Source organism: Papio anubis, chromosome 10 (assembly GCF_008728515.1).
Source record: "Papio anubis isolate 15944 chromosome 10, Panubis1.0, whole genome shotgun sequence".
NCBI classification, from domain to species: Eukaryota; Metazoa; Chordata; class Mammalia; order Primates; family Cercopithecidae; genus Papio; species Papio anubis.
Window position 1 is genome coordinate 58,974,314 of NC_044985.1, and position 20,235 is coordinate 58,994,548.

Below are 20,235 nucleotides of genomic sequence, written 5' to 3' on the forward strand. Positions count from 1 at the left end.
TTGAGGCCTGGTTTTAAACCCAACCCAACTTGGTCTGGCTCTGGAAACTGGGCTCTTAGTCACCACATGATTCTGCTACCTTATCATCTATATATTCCTATCTTTTCCTTTTTTGTCCAGAATAAAAGAGAAAAGGGGGGGGAACCCCATTTTTTTTCAGTCAAGGATTAATTTTTAATGACATCCTTTCCTGTGTTAAATGTGAAGTCTCTTTTGTCTCAATACCAGTCAAGTATTTAGTTTTCAGTTCTTTACACTATTTGTATTCAAAATATACTTGATCTTAAAAAAGTAGGGGAACACTTAATTTGGTCTGTTTTCAGATTCCTGCCATTAATTTGGCACACATTCAAAATGGCCAGATGATTTAATTACTTATTATTTTTATGAGTTTAGTTATTCTAAAGTAGTTTCCAACCTATGGATCTTAGTTTCTAGGAGTCTTTGAAGTTATTGTGGTTAATCTGTGAATAGATTTAAAATAGGTTTTAAATACCGTCTTCCACATACATATATTGCTATTTTCCAAATATATGTAGATGTTGTGATTAATTAACTGCAAGTTAATCTAAAATTAAGTTAATCATTAACTTGGTACTAGCTTTTCATCATTATATTGCTTCCTAATCAACAGACACTAAAAGTTTAAAGACCTCTAGCAAGGAATCCTCATACAAGGGGACTTTAAAAAGTTCATAGAAAATGCATATTATGAAAGAAATATACATGAATTTCAAAAAATTTTTGCACCAAAATAAACTCATAGTGACTTGTTATAATATGCCTGAACAGGATTTAGTTTGAGGCATTAAGAAGGATAAGATACCAGTTTGAAAATAGCCCCTATCAGAGCAACATGACTTCTGCTAAAATTGAAGCAAGAACTAACACCAAATTTATTGTGAAGCTTTAGTGGAAGAATGGTGAAATCATTGAGGCTTTATGAAAAGTGTATGGGGACAATTCCCCAAATAAATCAGCAATTTACAAATGAAAAACTAGTTCTAAGAAGGGAACATGATGATGTTGAAGATGAGTCCCACAGTGGCAGACCATCCACATCAATTTTTGAGGAAAAAAATAAGCTTGTTCATGCCCTAATTAAAAAGTGCTGATGATTAACAGCAGGAACAATAGCCAATATCATAGACATCTTAATTGGTTCAGTTTACACAATTCTGAATGAAAAATTAAGTTGTGCAAACTTTCCACTTGATGGGTGCCAAAGCCATTGCATCCAGATAAGAGCTGCAGATAAGGGCAAGAGCAGAGTTTTCAATGAAAATTTTAAATAAGTGAGGTCAAGATCCCAAAGCATTTCTTTGAAGAATTGTAACAGGAGATGGAACATGGCTTTACCAGCACAATCCTGAAGACAAAGCACAATCAGAGGAATGGCTGCCAAGAGGTGGAAGTGGTCCAGTCAAAGCAAAAGCAAATTGGTCAAGAGCAAAGGTCATGGCAACGGTTTTTTCGGGGCATTTTGCTTGTTGACTTTCTAGAGGGCCAAAGAACAATAAGATCTGTGTATTAAAGAGTGTTTTGAGAAAAGCAGCCAAAGCTTTAGCAGAAAAATGCCCAGAAAAATCTTCACCAAAGAGTCCTTCTCCAGCATGACAATGCTCCTGCTAATTCCTCTCATCAAGCAAGAGTTTTGAGGGGGAAATCATTAGATATCCATGTTCCAGTCCTGATTTGGCTATTTCTGATTACTTTTTGTTTTCTAATCTTAAAAAGTCTGTAAAGGGCACTTATTTCCTTCACTTAATAATGTAAAGAAAAAAAGAAATACTACGTGGTTAAATTCTCAGAACTGTCAGTTCTTTAGGTGTGGACTAAAATGCCTAATATCGTCACTTACAAAAGTGTCTTGACCTTGATGGAGTTTTTTTGAGAGATGAAGTTTATGTCTTTAAATTTTATATTTTAATTCCATTTTCTACAAACTTTGAAAAATCCCCTTGTGATTAAGAAGGTTGAGAACCCTGTTACAAATGATCACTTTGAGATTCTTTAAATAATTTCTAGAGATTTTCAAGTGTTTTCTTAAATATTCTCAAAGACATCCACTCAAAGTTAGAAGTTTCTCTCATGATACTGTCTTTGTAAAATATTTCCATTTTTGCTGTGTTCAACATTTTGGAAGAGAATCAAAGAAACACAGGAAGTATGATAGGTGCTATGACTTTATCAAACGAAGATATTTATGGAGAGAAAAATGGGACTTTAATTCAGTAATGAAAGGTCAATCAGCAGGATGTATTTTATTTGGCTTTCTGTTTAAACCATGATTTATTTCTTTGAGAGGATACAAAGTGCATATCCCCTGAGTGTCCATTTCTTGCTCCTGTTTGACTCTCCTTCAACACCGAAAGGAGAATGCTTCCTTTACTCCCACCCTTGCTGAATGCTGCTCAAGAAGGGTGGCAAACACCGCTTTCCTGTGCCTCTGTACAAGTAGAGCAGAGGAACCTGCCGTGGAGATCCTGTAGAGGTGTGTCTCTTCGGATAAGTGAATACAAGTTACATTCGCTGCCAACTCTGGCTTCTCTCTTTCTCTGCTGAGCCCCTTCTGGGCCTCTGAAGCTATATTTGCATTCAGGCAAGGAGGAAGATATGTGTTCTCCCCTTCCTAGTGTAAACCTCGGTGGTCTCTCTCTGGATCTGTGACAGCCTGGTCTGAGCCAAGTGGTTGAGTAAATATTCCTTAGTGGAGTTAGTATGCAATATGGACTCTTCAGTTTATTCAGCACTAAAGATTATAAAGCATACATTTTAATCTTGCTTTCTGATATTATGACTAGACAAGAGTAGATTTTTATGTGTGTGTTTTAGAATTTTACAATTCTCCCTTTCTCTGGACCTGAGTGGTAATTTGATTTGCATCTGGTAGACATAAAATGCTGTTCTTAATGCCAGTAGGCTCACTTGTTACAATACCTTTCTCCAGTTAACCAAGCTTGTTGGAACGTATATAAAAATAAGAGTAAATAGACTATAAATGAGGTACCAAGGAACTTTCTCACAAATAAAGTGGTTGAGCTTTGACCTGATTTATTCTTATTTTTTAGATGCCTTTTTAGTTTTCTTCTGGTTCCTTGGTTGTTGTAGTCTGTAGAATGAAGTAATCAGAAATATGAGATATAGTCAAATAAAATATTACTATGCTTTTGAAAACATAGTTAAGTCTATTTGCTCAATTGTTGACAAAAATCTAGAAAATAACCACAGCTTATTAATGCGAAGTCTAAAGGTCAGGTGGGCCAGATTCCATTCCAATTAAGAGTTATTGCAGTAGAATTTGTGGAGTAGAACATGACAATTTCATCCACCTGTGCTACCTAACACTGAAATGCAGTCGAAATTGAGTTGATCTCATGGAAGGCTTTATAGAGGCAAAATGTTTGCCAAAGCTTCTATTCAGAAAAATAATTTTTTGTCATTGAATGGGTTTTATAGTTCTAAAAACATAATAATTTCATATTTCTGGTCTTTATTCTCTAAGATGTAGGTAGCATATATTCTATAATAAAATAAGTTGGCTTTTTAACTATGGAAACAGTAATTTCATATATCATATTTTAAAATATAGGTAGTGTCTTTCCTATAATAAAATAAATTGATGCATTTTTACATTTTTATTCAATTTGAAAAACAAATATAAATCTTTAGAACTAATTTCTGTACCAAAACATTTTTTAATGAAAAGTTGTCAATTGTAATAGTTAACAAAGATAAAATTGCAGGTGTCTTTGTGTTCTAGCATATAAGCTTAGGTTGAACATTCTTACCGTCATGTCACTGCTCTTCCCTGTAACCTTGATAGATCGCCCCTATAAATATCTCTTGGGGTGAAAAGTAATTTAATCTGCGGATCTGTATATTACCTCCTCATGAACATCCTATCAATTGGCCAGAGTGCTTTCATGATATGCACTGAACTGAAAACATCAAACTGATTTCATTGAGGATTGTTAGACCAGAATCTTTGGTCTCAACTCTGTCATTAAATTTTGCTAAAAGGTTGTGCACTTATGCATGGAAAAAAACTAAGTTCGTGATTTGGTTTCAAAAGATTCTCTGCTTATAGTCTGGGTGACTCCTGGGAACTGTATTATTCATTTGTTTTTATCTTGAGGCTGACCTAATTAGAACCCAGGTTATAGTTCTATACACTAACAGAACACTCATCACTTCCTGAATGATCCTGAAACTTGGAGTTTTGAGAAAATAGCCCATCTTTTAAGCACCTACCTAGTGGATCAATGATAGAGTGGTCCCGTTTGGATCAAAAAGTCTCAGAAGAGGACAATGCCTACATTTGCACAATTTTAGCTGAATACTAGATGGAGGTCTCTCAAGATTCTGACTAGAACTCTACCTGGCTAGTTCCCTCATGCCTTCTCTCATTCATTGACAGAACCCTTTGTTGAAATTTGTCGACAGCTCTCAGACGATTTTGATTCATTGAGAGCTGGTCAGAACAGGGTATTGTGAAGTATAAATATGGAGAAGCCATCCAAGACAACATCATCAATAAAAAACAAGATTATTTAAATATTTTTCTTGATGCCTTTTTATTAAATGGTTGTCAAGAGACAGATGCTTTTGAGCCTTGTTGGAGGAAATGCTCTTTTCCACTAACTAATGTATAACTTGGGGACAATCACTGAAACTCTCTGATCTCTGTTTCTGTATTTGTCAAATTAGGTTGATAGTCTCTGCTCTATTTCTAGGGTTGTTAGGATACAATATGATAATAAATATGAAAGTATGTTTCAAAGTTAAAAGAGCACTTATATACGTGAGTACGCAGTCTCAGAGATTCCGCTTTGAATATTTTTTCCAATTTTTTTTCTTTTCCTTCTTCTTTTTTTTTTTGAGGTGGAGTCTTGCTCTGTTGCCCAGGCTAGAGTGCAGTGGCACTGCAGCCTCCACCTCCCAGGTTCAAGTGATTCTCCTGCCTCAGCTTCCTGTGTAGCTGGGATTACAGGGCCTACCACCACAGCTAATTTTTGTGTTTTTAGTAGAGACGGGGTTTCGCTATGTTGGTCAGGCTGGTCTCGAACTCCTGACCTCAAGTGATCCGCCCACCTTGTCCTCCCAAAGCCTGCTAGGATTACAGTCGTGAGCCACCTCACCCAGCCCCAATTTTTCATGTAACATATATATTACATTGAGATGAGAATTATGTCTCAGAAAGTAATTTTTTATCAGATGGTATGTGGGGGTATTTGTTGTATAGGAATTATAGAGGAGAATGAAGTAGTTTGGGTAGCTACTAAATCTTCACTATGTCTCTATTAAGTGTTCCATTTTTATTTATGTAAGCTGTTGGTAATAATTTGTATAAGTGATGTTATAAATTACTGTGTGTAACTCTGGCAAATATTTATTTTAAATACAAAATAGCTCAATTTTCCGTGATGAAAAGACTAATTCAACCACAAAAATATCACTTAATCTTTAAGGGGGAAACTGGCTCGCTGTAAACCCAAACATTGGTTTTATTGCATAAGTGTCCAACAATAAATTTAGCTCTAATATAAATGGCAAAACTGTGGTAATGATACTGCCCTCATTCTTAAGCTCTCTGTAAATTTGTCATCTTTCACTACCAGCAGAGGGAGCCCTGAGAATTAAATCGTGCCAAAATGGCTTTGCTAATTCTTTTGTGTTTACACAGTTAGCTCATAATAAAGAAATAAAACCCCATCACAGATTAATGGAAAGTCATCATGCTTGGATTAGGCTGTAGATAATTTGAGTCCAGCCTACCAATTATAATCAGCTTCAGTAGAGGAAGAGTATCTATAGCCTGCCTCCACTCTGCCATTAAAGCCTCAGCTGCAAACTTCCACAGCCAACAAAGTTCAGTAATATAACAACACACAATCTACTTCATAGAACGTCAGAAAGAATACACTCCTCAAACCATAATTTTATCAAATAAACTACAACAGTATTATGAATTGTCTATTACAGCCACATGAGAATTGGAAAACATACACATTGTATAATCAGTTTTTCCTAATTTAAACATAATTGTCTATATTTTAGAATGTATTTTAATAAAGAAATAAACTAAAATGATATGAATGAAAAATAAATCATGAAGTTCCAGCATTTATGACTCAATGTAAAGCTTCTTTATAGTATCTTATTAAAAAATGGGTTTTCCAAACCTCAAGGAAAGAGCCTGTTTACAGAGAGCACATTTTCATTGCTTTATTTCCTTTAATTAGATACCACAGTGCAATGAAATGTATATTTTACGTACCTGTGACTAAAGAGGCCTATTGAAAATGGAGACTGCAATAACTGCATTTTGATATTGCATAGCAACTCTCATTTTAACAACGATGCAGGTTTTATATATACACACACACACACACACACACTTTAAGTTCTAGGGTACAAGCGCACAACGTGCTGGTTTGATACATAGGTATACATGTGCCATGTTGGTTTGCTGCACCCATCAACTTCATCATTTACGTTAGGTATTTCTCCTAATGCTATCCCTCCCCCAGCTCCTCACCCCCCGAAAGGCCCCAGTGTGTGATATTCCCTGCCCTATGTCCAAGCGATCTCAGTATTCAGTTCCCACCTATCAGTGAGAACAAATGATGCAGTATTTTAATATTGGCATAACTGCTAATCTAATATCAAAAACACCTTTATCTTGGCATCAAGAAATTTACAAGCACATGTCTTTGGCTTCTAGGAGCTTACATAGTATAGTTAGAAATCCAACAATGATTGATTCTCTCCTTCATGATAAGGAATTTACTTCCACAAACATTTATTGGGTACTTACTAGGAGCAAGGTATTGTGTTAAGTGCGGAGGTACAAATGTGAATGACAGTATACCTTCTCATAATCAATAGACTAAGGCTGATAAGTCAGTGACTATGAGGCAAGGTAGTACAGATATAGTGAAGGCAACCACTCTGCTGGGCTTTAAGATTATTGAAGGCAGGTAACACGTCTGATCTTTGTAACTCCAGAACACTCTAGCACCTAGCACAGTGTTTTGCATATAGTGTGCATAAGTATATACTGAATTAATTAGCAACATGTCAGATATATTAGTAAAACATCTTCTTGATAATTAAGTGACTTTCATGTTTCCTACTACTTGCTCTTCCCATCACTCCAGTTCTCTTTTCCCTAGTTCTCACAACTTGTGGGATAGCCGTGCTTTCCTTTTATACAACATAGCAACTGAGCAACATAATAATTGATGCTTGATGATTTTCTATTCCTTGGATAGAACAGCTACTCTCTATGCTGTTAAGGCTTGAAATTCATGAGATGGAAGTAATAAAACAACAAAAAGACACAACAAAATAGTAGTGACAGGCATTCTGCTAAGCACTATACATTCATTATCTAATTTGATCCTTAAAATAACTCTCATTATTTCTATTTTCAGTAGAGAGATCTTGCACAGAAAAGTAACTTGCTTCAGGTCACAGGGCTGGTAAGTAGTAGAGCTCAAATTTGAATCCAGAACTCTTGACATCTGACTTCCCGTTCTGAATGACTGCACTATATGGTCTCTTTATTTAGGTTGCTTAGAGGCAATTTGAATTAGTAGGGAAACATTTTCCTTGAAGAGATGGTCTACTTCATCGGAAAATACTATGAATAAAAATTTTTAATGCATAAGATACACTTAAGGTTTTAGAATTATTTTATGAACACAGGAAAATATTTAGTTTACAGAAGTACAAAAGAATCAACAACAGATAATGCTTTTTAGCAACATATTTCTTTTAAAAATAAGAAACTAAGAAGTTTGATTTCTGTGATAGCCAAAACACCTTAAAATGTATTTTCAGATGCTCAGCAGACCCCCAAAGACTCCCCCAGTCCTGGACTGCAGTGCAGTCTGCTGTGGAATGCTTAGCAGCTTTGTTTTCCCGACTAGACTCATTAGCAGCGCCAGGTGGTAATAACTATCCAACTGATTTGTAGTAGTAAAAAAATCTGCCTGAGGTCACCATGGACTCTTTCCCCCATTCTTTGCTTCATCTCTGACCTGATATGCTTTTGCAAAATAATTATGCATGGCAGGAAGTTGCCATACAACAGAGAAGGATTGTTGTGTCCTGGGATTATATGGGATATCAGATCAAATAGGTTTTGTTGTGTGAAGAATAAATTGGAAAACATGGTTTTCACCAGCATAGCACGGTAAAATTTATTTCTTGCCTTTTCTTCTTTCCTGTTTATTTTACCATTAAAGACCCAATAAAGAAAATTATTCACCAATTTGGGGAAAGTTAGCATTAGTGTTTAGCATCAGCACAATTATGTAGATTCAAGAAACAAAAACAGCTCCAGGGTCTGTCCAAGTTAACTCGAATAAAAGAGTGGATATTTTAAAATTGACTTTTTCTTTTTTGACACATTATACATTGTTGTTCATCAGGTAAAAATAAAAAGTAGTGCATGAAAGCACTAAGCACTTAGTTAACCATTCTTTATTTAGGAGGAATCTTCAGTTAGCTAAATTTTGTTCATGCTTTATTTTTTTATTAAATAGAGAAACATAAGGGGAAATAATTGTGAGGCTATGTTTTAAAAAGTAACTTTCCACTATCTTCCAAAGAAAATATAGTCAGCCAAACTCCTAAATCTGCACTCTCCAATAGAGTAGCCATCAGCCACATGTGGCTACAAAGCATTTGAAATGTGATTAGTTCAAATTGAGATATGCTTAGGTGTAAAATACATAGTAGATTTCAGAAATGGGATGTGAATAAAATAGAATATAAAATATTTCATTAGAAAGTATTATATTGGCCGGGCATGGTGGCTCACTCCTGTAATTCCAGCACTTTGGGAGGCCAAGGCGGGTGGATTACCTGAGGTCAGGAATTCGAGACCAGCCTGGCCAACATGGTGAAACCCCATCGCTACTGAAAATACAAAAATTAGCTGGGCATGGTAGCACATGACTGTAATCCCAGCTACTTTGGAGGCTGAGGCAGGAGAATTGCTTGAATTGCTTGAACCAGGAGGCAGAGGTTGCAGTGAGCCAAGATCGCGCCACTGCACTCCAGCCTGGGCAACAAGAGCGAAACTCTGTCTCAAAACAAACAAACAAAGTGTTACATTAATTGCAGGTTGAAAAGATAACATTTTGCATATGTTGGGTTCAATAAAATATATTATTAAAATCAATTTACCTGTTTCTTGTTACTTTTAAAAATGAGGCTATTAGAAAATTAAAAATTACACGTATGACTCCTCTAAGTGTACCTTTCTAACTCTGCTTTCTGCTGCTATTTTTCATATATTTACAAACACGTTCAAACCTCCCCTCTTCACTATAGAAAACTTTCCTTGCCCCTGCTACTCTGTTGCCACTTCAGGTTCTCATCTGTTTTCTTCTCATTTTCCAAGACCTCCACGTTCTTGCCCCCTTGGAAATCCTGATGATATTGCTATGGACCCTCGTAAAATAGCATTCCAGAATATTTCTTCTTATGTGCTTTCGCCAAACCCAGTGCAGTAGGATTCCAGATGACTAGCGTTCTCCTTCCTTCAGGCAGTTGCCTCTACCCTCAGTTACTCAGTTGCCTGCTAACTTTTTACTCAACCTTCAGGCCCAACTGGTAACCACTTCTTGCTAGAGCTTTTTCAGATTCTGGCTGGCAAAAATGCTCTGACTCCGCGCTACGTGAGTAAAGGGCACGGGTGGGTCTTCTTCACCTTGTTTCTACTTAGTGGCATGTTTTTTGAAGAGTAGATGATGTCCCAATGCCCACAGTATTGGAGGGGCTGACAAGACAAAGGGATGTTGATCTTTTTCATCTGCTTTTGGGGGTGTTGAAGAATTTCTCACATTATTTGAGAATCTTATTCCTGAAATAGAATTTTAGAGTAGGAAAGAGCAGGTTTAAACTTCTCATTTATCCATGATGAAACCAAGGCCCAGTGGCACTGAGGCCAGTCAGAGAGTTGGTCATTCTGGTTCAAGAGAACCAGAACTAAAATTTGGGCCATCTGGCTCCAAAGACAAGTTACTCTTCCCTGCTTATCTTGTGCTTCCATTGCCTAAAAGGTGCAGAATTTTTTGTGTCCTTTTGTATCTTTCACCCTAAAAGCAATAAAAGCAATTTTCTGTGGACTCTACTGCTCTCCCTGGTCTGTGCACTCAGAATTTCCCTTTGAAAATCACTTCATTGAATATTCCATTGAATATTTCATGTGTACCAGATACATTGACTAGCTGTTTTGGTTTGTGTGGGACTGAGAGTTTTCCTAGGACTTGTATCGCTAAATGAAACCTGAGAGTCTCAGACAAACCAGGATTTTTGGTCATCCTAGTATCAGGCATGCTACTAAGCACTTTAATATATTTCATATGATTCACACGACAGCCCTGTGAAGAGATATTCCCATTCCCATTTTACAGGTAAGGAAAACTGAGGCTCAAAGAGGTTAAATGATTTGTCCAAGGACATGTGGCTTCTAAGTGGCAGAGTCAAGATTAGGTGCTAGATGTGTTTAAGTTCATAATCTTTCCATTACAATGTAGAAATGTGGGTGCTTTACTCTGTTAAAATCTTTCACAGGGAAAGATAACCCTGTGAAATACTTAGTTTAAAAATTGGTTTATTATAGGCTAGTTTCTTTGAGGTCTTGCTAATTTGCATGAGTGACACATAAGGAGAACAAAAGCAGCTGCTTAAAATGCATAAATTATTTGAAACCAATAATGAACCAAGTAAAACTTAAATTACTCAATCTCAATCCATTTAGTTTTCCTTTCTGGAGTGGAGGGTGGAGCTGGTGAAAGATAACATGACAGTTGTTTAGGTATCTGGGAAGAAATAAATCCTGTTAATTTTATTAAGCTAAGTTTGAATTAATGGCAATACATTGCAGTCAAATGAGCGAAGTAAAAATAAAAAATATTAGCAGTTGCAGTTGGAGTAGTAGTTTGATAAATGAGATAGTTTGATAAATTAGAGCTCATTTAAGGGTTGACTTACACAGCGTAAACTTCAAGAGGGCTTGATTTTCTTCCTTTCTCTAATTCTGAGTTCGATTTATTGATTCATTCTTTTCTTTCCCTAGAAAAAAAAACCCCAGTAATTATAATACTGTTTTAAAAATGATCTAAAAGTGCTTGAGTCTTATTTTTATGAAAAGATAATATGTTGAAGTGGATAAGAATAAAGCAGAAGAGGCAGTGAAAAGTCTCCCTTCCACTCCCAAGCCAGACCACAAAGCAGCTCCCCTCTGCACAAGCAGCCACCCTTCGGAGAGAGTCCTGTGCAAGCAAACAGTGATGGTCCTCTTCCTTCCACTAAGATGGTAGCACATTAAGGACATTATTCTGATTTTCTTTTGAACACAATAACACATCTGAGCTATCTTTCTGTATCCATACATAAAAAGCTTTCTTATTGTTTAACGGCCACGTAGTATTCCACTCTGAATTTACTTTATTTGTTTCACTAGTTCCTGCTGATAGTAGATACATTACTTAAACAACTTTTAATTTAATTCATTAAATAAGTAATACACTAATATGTTTCAACAATTATATATAAGTATAATATATATATATAAAAACATCTTATGCTCTTTCGTGTCATCCATCCACTCCAGGGCCCCCAACCACCACACATACACTCAGATAAAAACTTTGTAGTTGTATATATTTATTATCATTATTTTAAGTTTTAATTTCTTGGGGTACATAATAAGTGTATATATTTGTAGGGTACATGAAATGTTTTGATATGGGAATACAATGTGAACTGAGCATGTCATGGAGAATGGGATAGTCTCCAGAGTTCCCTTATGCATATAGAAGTAAATACAAATGTAGGTTTGTAATTTTCTTCTCTTTTTACAGAAAAGATAGCCTCTTAGACACAGTATTCTGTGTTTTGCTTTGTTTACTCAACAAAATAGCTTGGAATTTTTTATATCACAGAGAGCTTCTTCAGTTTTTGTTCATTTTAACGATTGCATAATCTTCAACTGTGTGGATATACCATATTTTATTCAACTGGTTCCCTATTAATTAATAGTCATCAAAAACTATTTTGCCTATTCAAATGTCCTGTGGTTCAACCTGCTGTAACTATTGCCTGGCACAGAGAATAGTTGATGACTTCAGTTTAAGCTTAATTGCTTCTTTACTTTCACTGAAGGTTCTTCACACTAAGGGTTAAATATCTGCTGAATTTTGTTATTCTGCACATGGTAGAAACCTCTTACCTTAAGCACCATAAATAGTCTCTCTGACTATTATTGAAATGCTGTTGCCACCACAACAAGGAATTGCAAAAAATGTTGTAGCAATTATTACATTACTCTTCTCTATTGATTGAGCTGTTGCAGACAGTACCAGATGTGAGTGTGCTGAGAATGCCTGACAATACCCAAGGAATTCGTTTTTAATCTTTTTTTTCCTTTTGGGTGTGAAGAAAGTGAAGTCTCCAATATTCATTGATTTTTAAAATGTTCCCTGACCAGGATCCAAAATAATAATTCCCAATGATCCCTAATTAATTACTTCAAGAGCTAGAGTCCTATATCACTAAATAATGCAGAATATGTACAAACCTTCTTTTAGATTTGTTTTAGTGGAAACAATTTACATATCACATACAATACTATAAAATCCCTCTTATGCAAGAGACATTATTAGAAGACTTTTATTAAAAAAGCTAAACATAAATTATGGTAAAGTGGCTTTGGCTGTAAGATGGTTAAAATTGAAACAATCAGGGGAGGGGAGGGATTCATCTACTTTTCTAAAATAGAGACATATTTTGCAATCAAGATAGGGCAGATTTTTCTATTTTAGAGAGGATCTTCAATTCCAATGTATAGTTACAATGGTGGGAATAGTCTCTATCAAACATAGCTGGGCAGCATAAAGTAAAAGAAATAGAATTGAAATATAACAATAGTGATTCAGTTTTCACATAAGGATGAGTTTCTGGGGGTGTAAACTTGGTTACTAAAGAGGCAAGCCATATATTTTAAGCTTTATGTTTTAAAGAATAAGGATTTAGGCTTCAGAGATAGCGTGACCTGTTGGCATCTGAGAGGCAAAGTTGTGCAGTGATTAAGATGGTAGGCTTTGGAGCTGGACAACATGGGTTTGGATTCCAGTTCCAAAGTTAACTCCGGGAAAACCCCTGAGACTCAGCTTTCTCATCCATCACGTGGGGGTTTTGTGACGAACTCAGTGCCTGCAAATTTAAAGCTCTTAATAAGTGGTGTCTTTGTACAGCTTAGCCACTATACGCAGGCACTTCTCTAAAGCTTTTGATTCTCACTTCCGATTTGCCCCATCTTTAAGGCATGTTCTGCTGTCACATTGAGGTGAGGTGTCAGATGAGATCCTGGGAAATAATTATGAAAGCCTGAGTTCTGGGAGGCCACCTCTCTCTCCATCCATTTGGCAAGGTGCTTGCGTTGTTTTTGTGAGTGTTATGCAGAGAACAGAGGTGGGGAAGGCTTAGTAGCCTCTCAAAGGCCTCTCTATCTAATTTCTGTGCTGTGGCAGGGCACTGATTCCCTTTGTCCTGGAAATCACAAGACTGCCATCATAGTATTCCTTCCACTGGTTGAACAGCACAATGTGGAATAAAGAACATAAACTCAATATCGTCTGCTGAAACTCCACTCCTTCATCCGGTCCTATTTTTCTGAGCATCCAGAGGAAATGGTGAGAAACTGATGACCAGTTTATAGGAATTTAAAAGGGTACTTTTCATTTCTAATTCCTACATCCTAAAGTAGCTATCTAGTAACCTGTCAAGCATTTTCTTATTTCTTTAATACATGTAATAAAGAATGGAGAAAAATAGGGTTATGAAAATCAAAGTTGTATTTTGACTAGTTTGTGTATGTATTATAAAGAATTCATAAGCTATCAAAAGGATCTGTGATACACACAGAAGAATCAAAACAGCATTGAAAGAGTATGCCCTTCAGAAAAGGTCAACGAAAGCCAAGCCCATGGTTTAGAAATGGTAACAATGTACAGATTTAATAAAAAGTTTTAGGTTATGGCTGATTTTTAAAACTATATAAAGTCTAAAGAGAGGTGTGAAGTAAGCAATATATAAATACAGGCCTGAATTTTTTCTTGTATTTATAATCTTTGATCTTCAGGAGAGGGGCTACATTTTTATTCACTATTTATCCCTGGCAGATATTAGACACTTAATATGCTTGATGAATAAATGAATGAATTAATGAATTAGTTAATGTTAGGGTCTAAAAACTCTTGACAAATTATAACATTTACAATATTTTTCATGTGAAAATAGCAAGACTCACATCTACAACTTGAATGTCAAATGTCTCACGGTTGGGTGATAAATCTGAAAGTAAGACAAAAAGAATTCTTTAGTATTTTAGGAAGAAACCATAAATGTCATCCATAAATTTGCTGCCTATATAAAATGCAGACTTTTGATTAAATATGTAACAAAAGATATGTCTTATGACCATATTACTTACAATTAGTTAATAATTAGTTAATGATTGTAAGTAATATGCCATAAGGGGCAATGAGTTAATAAAGTATCATTAATAACATGCAAACAAAACAAAACCTAAGCTAGACTCCTAGAGTAAGTCCAGTGAGGCGAACACCTATACTACTCCTTCCACTTAGATTTTTCTTTTTGTAGATGTTAGGAGCCAAGACAGAAACAAAAATAAAAATACATTTTCAAGTAGCACATTTAGCTCATTTACTGTATTATCTGGAGATCGTATAAAGTAATATTTTATTTTGAGTGATTTTTGCAAGCAATTTGAAATTAAACCTTTTCCTTGCACCTGTAAAAATGTGTAAATGATGGGACTGGCAGCATGATGATCACTTTACAGAGAAGCATTTCCTTCATCATCTTCAAGCTCATGCAGATTTATGATCTAATCATCCATGGTCTTTAACAGGATGCATTTGAATCTGATTAAAAAGAAAAACAAATAGCTGTATGGATTTATTAATAAAATGTGCCTGGCCTTTTCACTTATCTACCTCTTTCAACATATTGTGAGTTTAAACCAGAAGGGAGTTTCTGGGATTTTAATCTTGAATGTTTCAGCTTCAGAGTTGCTTCAGGAGTCCTTGCCTACCTATCGGTGTATGTGGATCATGGAGGGCTATCTATTTTCCCCCTCTTTCTCTTTGGGGTTTAATTACTTCACCTACATCCTAATTCAGGTAACTCATAAAGCTTAGCCTTTGTTGTAGGTCCAACAGCTGTCTTATGTCAGTAGCAAGTAAAATGTTCACAACGTATCGGAATGCTGCAAGACGGTTTATAGCGCTGCAATAAAAGGTAAATTGAATTTACAAAGATGCATTTGTCACTGATTAAAAACTTACAAAGTTAATTGGAAACACTGTGGAGGTGTTACCACACAACTCGAGGTGTAATGGGTGGTTCTAATTCAGCCTGGAGGAGAGTTGCGGGTCCCATTATAGTCTCACACAGTAAGATGCCCAGCGTCGCCATCCAATTTAAGTAGCAAAGCAACACAGTAAAGATTTCAAATATTTTTAATATGAGGTGAGTGTAAATTTACTCACAATTATTCTTGAAAATAGCTAGAGGAGACAGCTTTCTGTGTTACAGAAACACCGAATGTGCTAATCCCATGACTTCCCCTTGCAAAACACATTGAAGGGATTTTATTTTCCACATCTGCAACTTTTCTTATTTTCCTGCCGTTGCATTGGCAGCACCATGACAAGAAGCATATCAGTTGAGAAGAAAAAAATAAGACTGAAACAGCCAGCAATGTGAAGTTAGCAGGACCCTCCCTTGGGACTTTGGCGAATTATCTCCACATAATTCACTTAACCTTTGCCATTTGGAGACTTGGGAAACTGAATGTATTTCTAAACTTGAGGCTTTTAATTGCTGGTTTTAGTGTCACTAGTCCAGCTCAGTTGGAGAGATGATGATTGAAAAACAGTTCTAGGAGGCTTTTCACCTCTGGTGCGCATCCTGGATATAATTAAGTTGGTGGCCTGGGTGGCTTTTAGATTTCTGCAGACAGGAGTGAACAGTTAAGGCCCAAGTGATGGGCCTTATGTAAACATTCTGTGTGTGTCTTGAGTTGAATACCTTTAATTTTAATTTTAGACTAGATTTTTGTTAAGAGATTAAAAGGCAAGATAATGAAACTGAGTAACTGCCTTTGGTAAACTCATTATACCAATAACCAGTACCAAGTTATCATGGAGTCATCAAATTTTTGGACTGGAGTCTTAGAGATCATGTTTAAATTCAAATCTCTTGTACTGAATGCGATATATATTTTAATTTTTATTTCTATACAATCTTTACTGTATACTTTTAAATAGTTTAATACTATTTACCAATCGTATTTTTGGTATCAGAGGTGGTAGTGACTATGGAATTTTCATATGTATCTAATTGGTTACCTCAGCTGGAGGGACAGAGTTTTAAGTCTGATTGATTCTCCTAGTCAAGAATAGGCTATAAAGTCTAAAGGAGACCATATAGCCACCTAAATCTATATATTTTTAAAGCTAATATTTATTGAATGCTTGCTATGTGCGAAGTGCTTCTTGTGTTTAGCCCCATTTAATCCTCACAACAATGCTATAAGGCAAGTGCTATCATTATTCCTATTGTACAGATGAGAAAACCGAGATTCTAAGATGTTAGGTAGCTTGCCCAAGTAAGCATTGCAGCCAGGATTTGCACCTGTATTGTCCAATTACAGAGGAAGGGCTCTTTGGTATAGGGCCTTATTACCATTGCATTTGTATGTCAAAGGCCTATTGCAAATATGTAAAGGCAACTATTTCCTTGACCTTTGCTGGTTCCTCAGGATTGGGGGACTAGCTGGCATCAGTAGTTAGTTGAGTATTAGGAGCAAAAGTCAAGTCCATTTCTAAGAGTTAATGCAGTATGGAAGGTGCACAGAATTTGATATTTGAATCTCAAAGTCTTCCCTGACAGTCTTCTATTGACTTAAATAAGTCAACTTCTTAAAACTTCAGCTTAGTAATCCATAAAATTGGGATAATACACCTTATGGGCATTATTGTGAGGATTAAGTGAGATAACATGGGGAAAACACTGGGTAAACAGCAAAGTCCTATTTAAATATTAGTTACAATTTTCTTCTTTTTCATATAACACCATTTTCAGGAGTTTTAGCAAAATCTCTTTTATAAAGTAGTTGCACTCGTAAACTGCTTGATGAACTGACTTTAGTAGACTTGGATGGAGCAATGAATAAGGATCACTGGTTCCAATCGTAGGAGCACTCATTTGACCTGTAGTTACCTGTTTGTTTAGAATTTACCAGCAGAGCTTAGGATACCTATGAGGAAATTGTCTTCTTGAATGATGCACATGCATTGTCAAAGGAACCAATCACTTTGTAACCACAGAGAAACTTGGAGGTAGAGGTAAATTTCAAGTTAAAAAGCCAGAAGTTTGCAGAATTTCACTAGAATCTAAAAAATCAGATAGGCATCATTACAGAATGAATGTTAGTTATTGTATACCTGAGATGGAAAGTGTGGTTCAGCCCAGGAAACTGCCCCAGCCAAGCAGGGAGCTCCATTCATCTTAAGTCTTCCTACTTTTCTTAAGCTTCTCTTTCTTTCTTTTCATCTTGTATCTGTGACTTACTGAGTTTGTAAGGTCCTTATTTTTAAAACTGTCCTTTTGTTGATGCTGCTCATTAAATAACTATAGTGGCAAGACAAGTCTGTTGACTATCCACTGTTGCTAATTCTTGGCTTCCATTCTTAACAAGAAGACAGGAGAATCTGAATGATTTCAATGTAGAGATAATTTAAAGAAAACAAATTTTAACCCTTGCTCTTTTTCCCACCAAGCCCTTGGTGAAAGAGTCAACATGTTGTAAAATGGCCAAAAGTTAGGGTGAAATTCACAAACTTAATGATCAGTTCTCAAAATCTATGTATTCGAGACCAACTTTCCCATGAAACATAGATTACTATTATTCTATTCTTTTTTATGAATAAGAAATTCAAGGATATAAGAGACTAAAGGACTTGTCTGAGATTAGTAAAATCCACAGGGAAGAGCCTGGGATTTATATGACAATTCCTTTTAGGGAAGTGCTCACAGACTCTTCTCTGCCACAAAGGATAACAATAAACAAATTTATATTATCATCTTTGAACCTAAGGAAGTAGCATCACATTGAACAAACAAAAACAAATTTGTTGATATATATGTATAGATTCACATAAAAAACAATTCTGTTTTAAAAGCACGGACCTCGACAAATCCTTATCTTTTGAAAATATGATAAGGCAAGTAAAACATACAAGATAAATTATGGGCTAGAAGGAAAAGTCTGAACAAAAAAAAATAGTAAAATAAGTAAGAGTGAACTTTCCCTTTTTTCTAAGTAAGGTGTGCTCTCTAATCTGAGAGAGTTACCTCCGGGTGAGACAAAGATCCAAGAGATCTTAAGACTTGAATGACTTTATAATAATATTTTAAATTCTTATGTAACCTCTTTTGATTAAGGATTTGAAAATATTTATGAACAAATAGACTCAAATTTCTTATTACTCTTAAAAGATATTGGTAATACATATATATTATCCAAGTTATGCTAACTCTAGGCAGAGGAACAGAGCAGCTAAAGACATCAATATGCATTTTATATTTATGAGGTAAGGGCCTTCCTTATGACTGACTCTACAGTACTATACTTCTTTTTCATATAGCTGAATTTTTACTTTAGATAGTATGGGATCACCTTTTAATTTAGAAATTAGTTTAGATACCAGTAAAGATGAGTAGCTGTGTAGTTTGAACAGTCACATAACCTCTTTGGGCCTTAGTTTTTTTCATCTTTAAAGCACATATGTATACAGGAGTGAGGACTGAGAAGAAGGGTAAGATACACAAGCTCCACATTTCTAAAACTGCTCCAAGGAACACTGGCAGTGGTGGGCTGGAGCCAGAAGCTTGGGAGCCAGTGATGTCATATTGGCAGTTTGTTACTGGCCATTGTTGGGATTATTTACACCATGGAAATGGACAAGTGCTACAAACCAGGCCCCCTCCCTTTCCCAAGAGCTGGTTGTTAAGCATTTGCCAGCATATCTCTAGTATTTACAAATATTCTTTGAAAAAAAGCGTTCTACTGCCAAATAAATTTTGGAAGCACAGGGTTAGACAAACTTAGCTCCTCTCTCCCTTCACCCCTCCTTTCCTCCTTCTTTCCTTTCTTCATTCTCTTGCCCTGACAAGAAATGTAATTCTTAAGGACATCAAAGAAGAGATACATAGCTCCTTACATTATAAAACTTGGTAGAAATGCTCATCAGACATATCTCTTAATTTTTAAATTTACATTCCTCATTGGGACTGATCACATCTTTCCCCATGTCTCTTCTCTTTCTTCACTTTCTCTGAAGTCTGTTTCATCATTTATTATACAAGTAGTATGCAATATTTTTGTACAAAACAATATTTTTATATAAAATAATAAAAAGGACAAATACATTTGGAGAGTAACATATAAACTCCCCTTTGCTTTTTTTTTCAACAGCAGATCTTCTCAGCCTTATTACATGCTAAAATGTGCACCACAAGTTCCCAGAAAAAAATTTCAAATTTTATCTGAACATAGACATTGTTCTCTTAAACACCTATTAACATGTTTAATTACATGAATATTTTCTGGAAGGCAGTTGCAGAAACAATGGATGAGTGGATTTCTAAGAAACCTCTGAGCTGCAAAATTATTCGAAGTGGTTGATGCTAAAGATGGCAATTATTTCAGATGCAGGATGAACCACATGATACATAGAGGTTCCTTTTTTGGATATGTTTGTGAAATAAGAGCAAATGATTCTGTTTATTTACTTCTAGGATGGGAATGATTTCTACTGTTTTCAAGTGTTGAAGTACTCAGCTCTCTTTTGGTGGTTATCTAAGATATCATAGGTATGGAAGATTTTGTGAAATTTCAAGGGGATGCTGTTGCTCTAATCCAAAACATCCTAGAAATGGAGTCTGTATGTAGTGGTCCTTGAAGTGGAAAATTAAATACATTAAGAACTAAATGTGTTTAAGAATATATCTACAGACATTTACAGATAGATATGAGATAGGCAGACAGATCAATTCATTGATCAATCAATAAATATAAATATAGTTGTAAAGTTTCCAGAAGAAACTTTGGATCCACAA

At 35.6% G+C, this 20,235-nt stretch overlaps 1 long non-coding RNA gene across 3 annotated transcripts; it reads right to left on the reverse strand.

The window, feature by feature from the left end:
* Positions 1 to 1,415: 1,415 nt before the first annotated feature.
* LOC103876333 lies at positions 1,416 to 18,544 on the reverse strand. 3 transcript variants are annotated; one of them, XR_002516165.2, is made up of 5 exons: positions 17,559 to 18,544; positions 14,840 to 14,972; positions 14,333 to 14,376; positions 11,014 to 11,094; positions 1,416 to 3,112 (listed from the first exon to the last, which is right to left on the reverse strand). It is a non-coding gene; the product is annotated as an uncharacterized LOC103876333 (long non-coding RNA). The 3 variants fall into 3 exon arrangements; XR_002516164.2 differs by having other exon boundaries at positions 14,840 to 18,544; XR_004176572.1 differs by lacking the exon at positions 1,416 to 3,112 and adding an exon at positions 9,093 to 9,880 and having other exon boundaries at positions 14,840 to 18,544.
* Between the last annotated feature and the right edge of the window lie 1,691 nt (positions 18,545 to 20,235).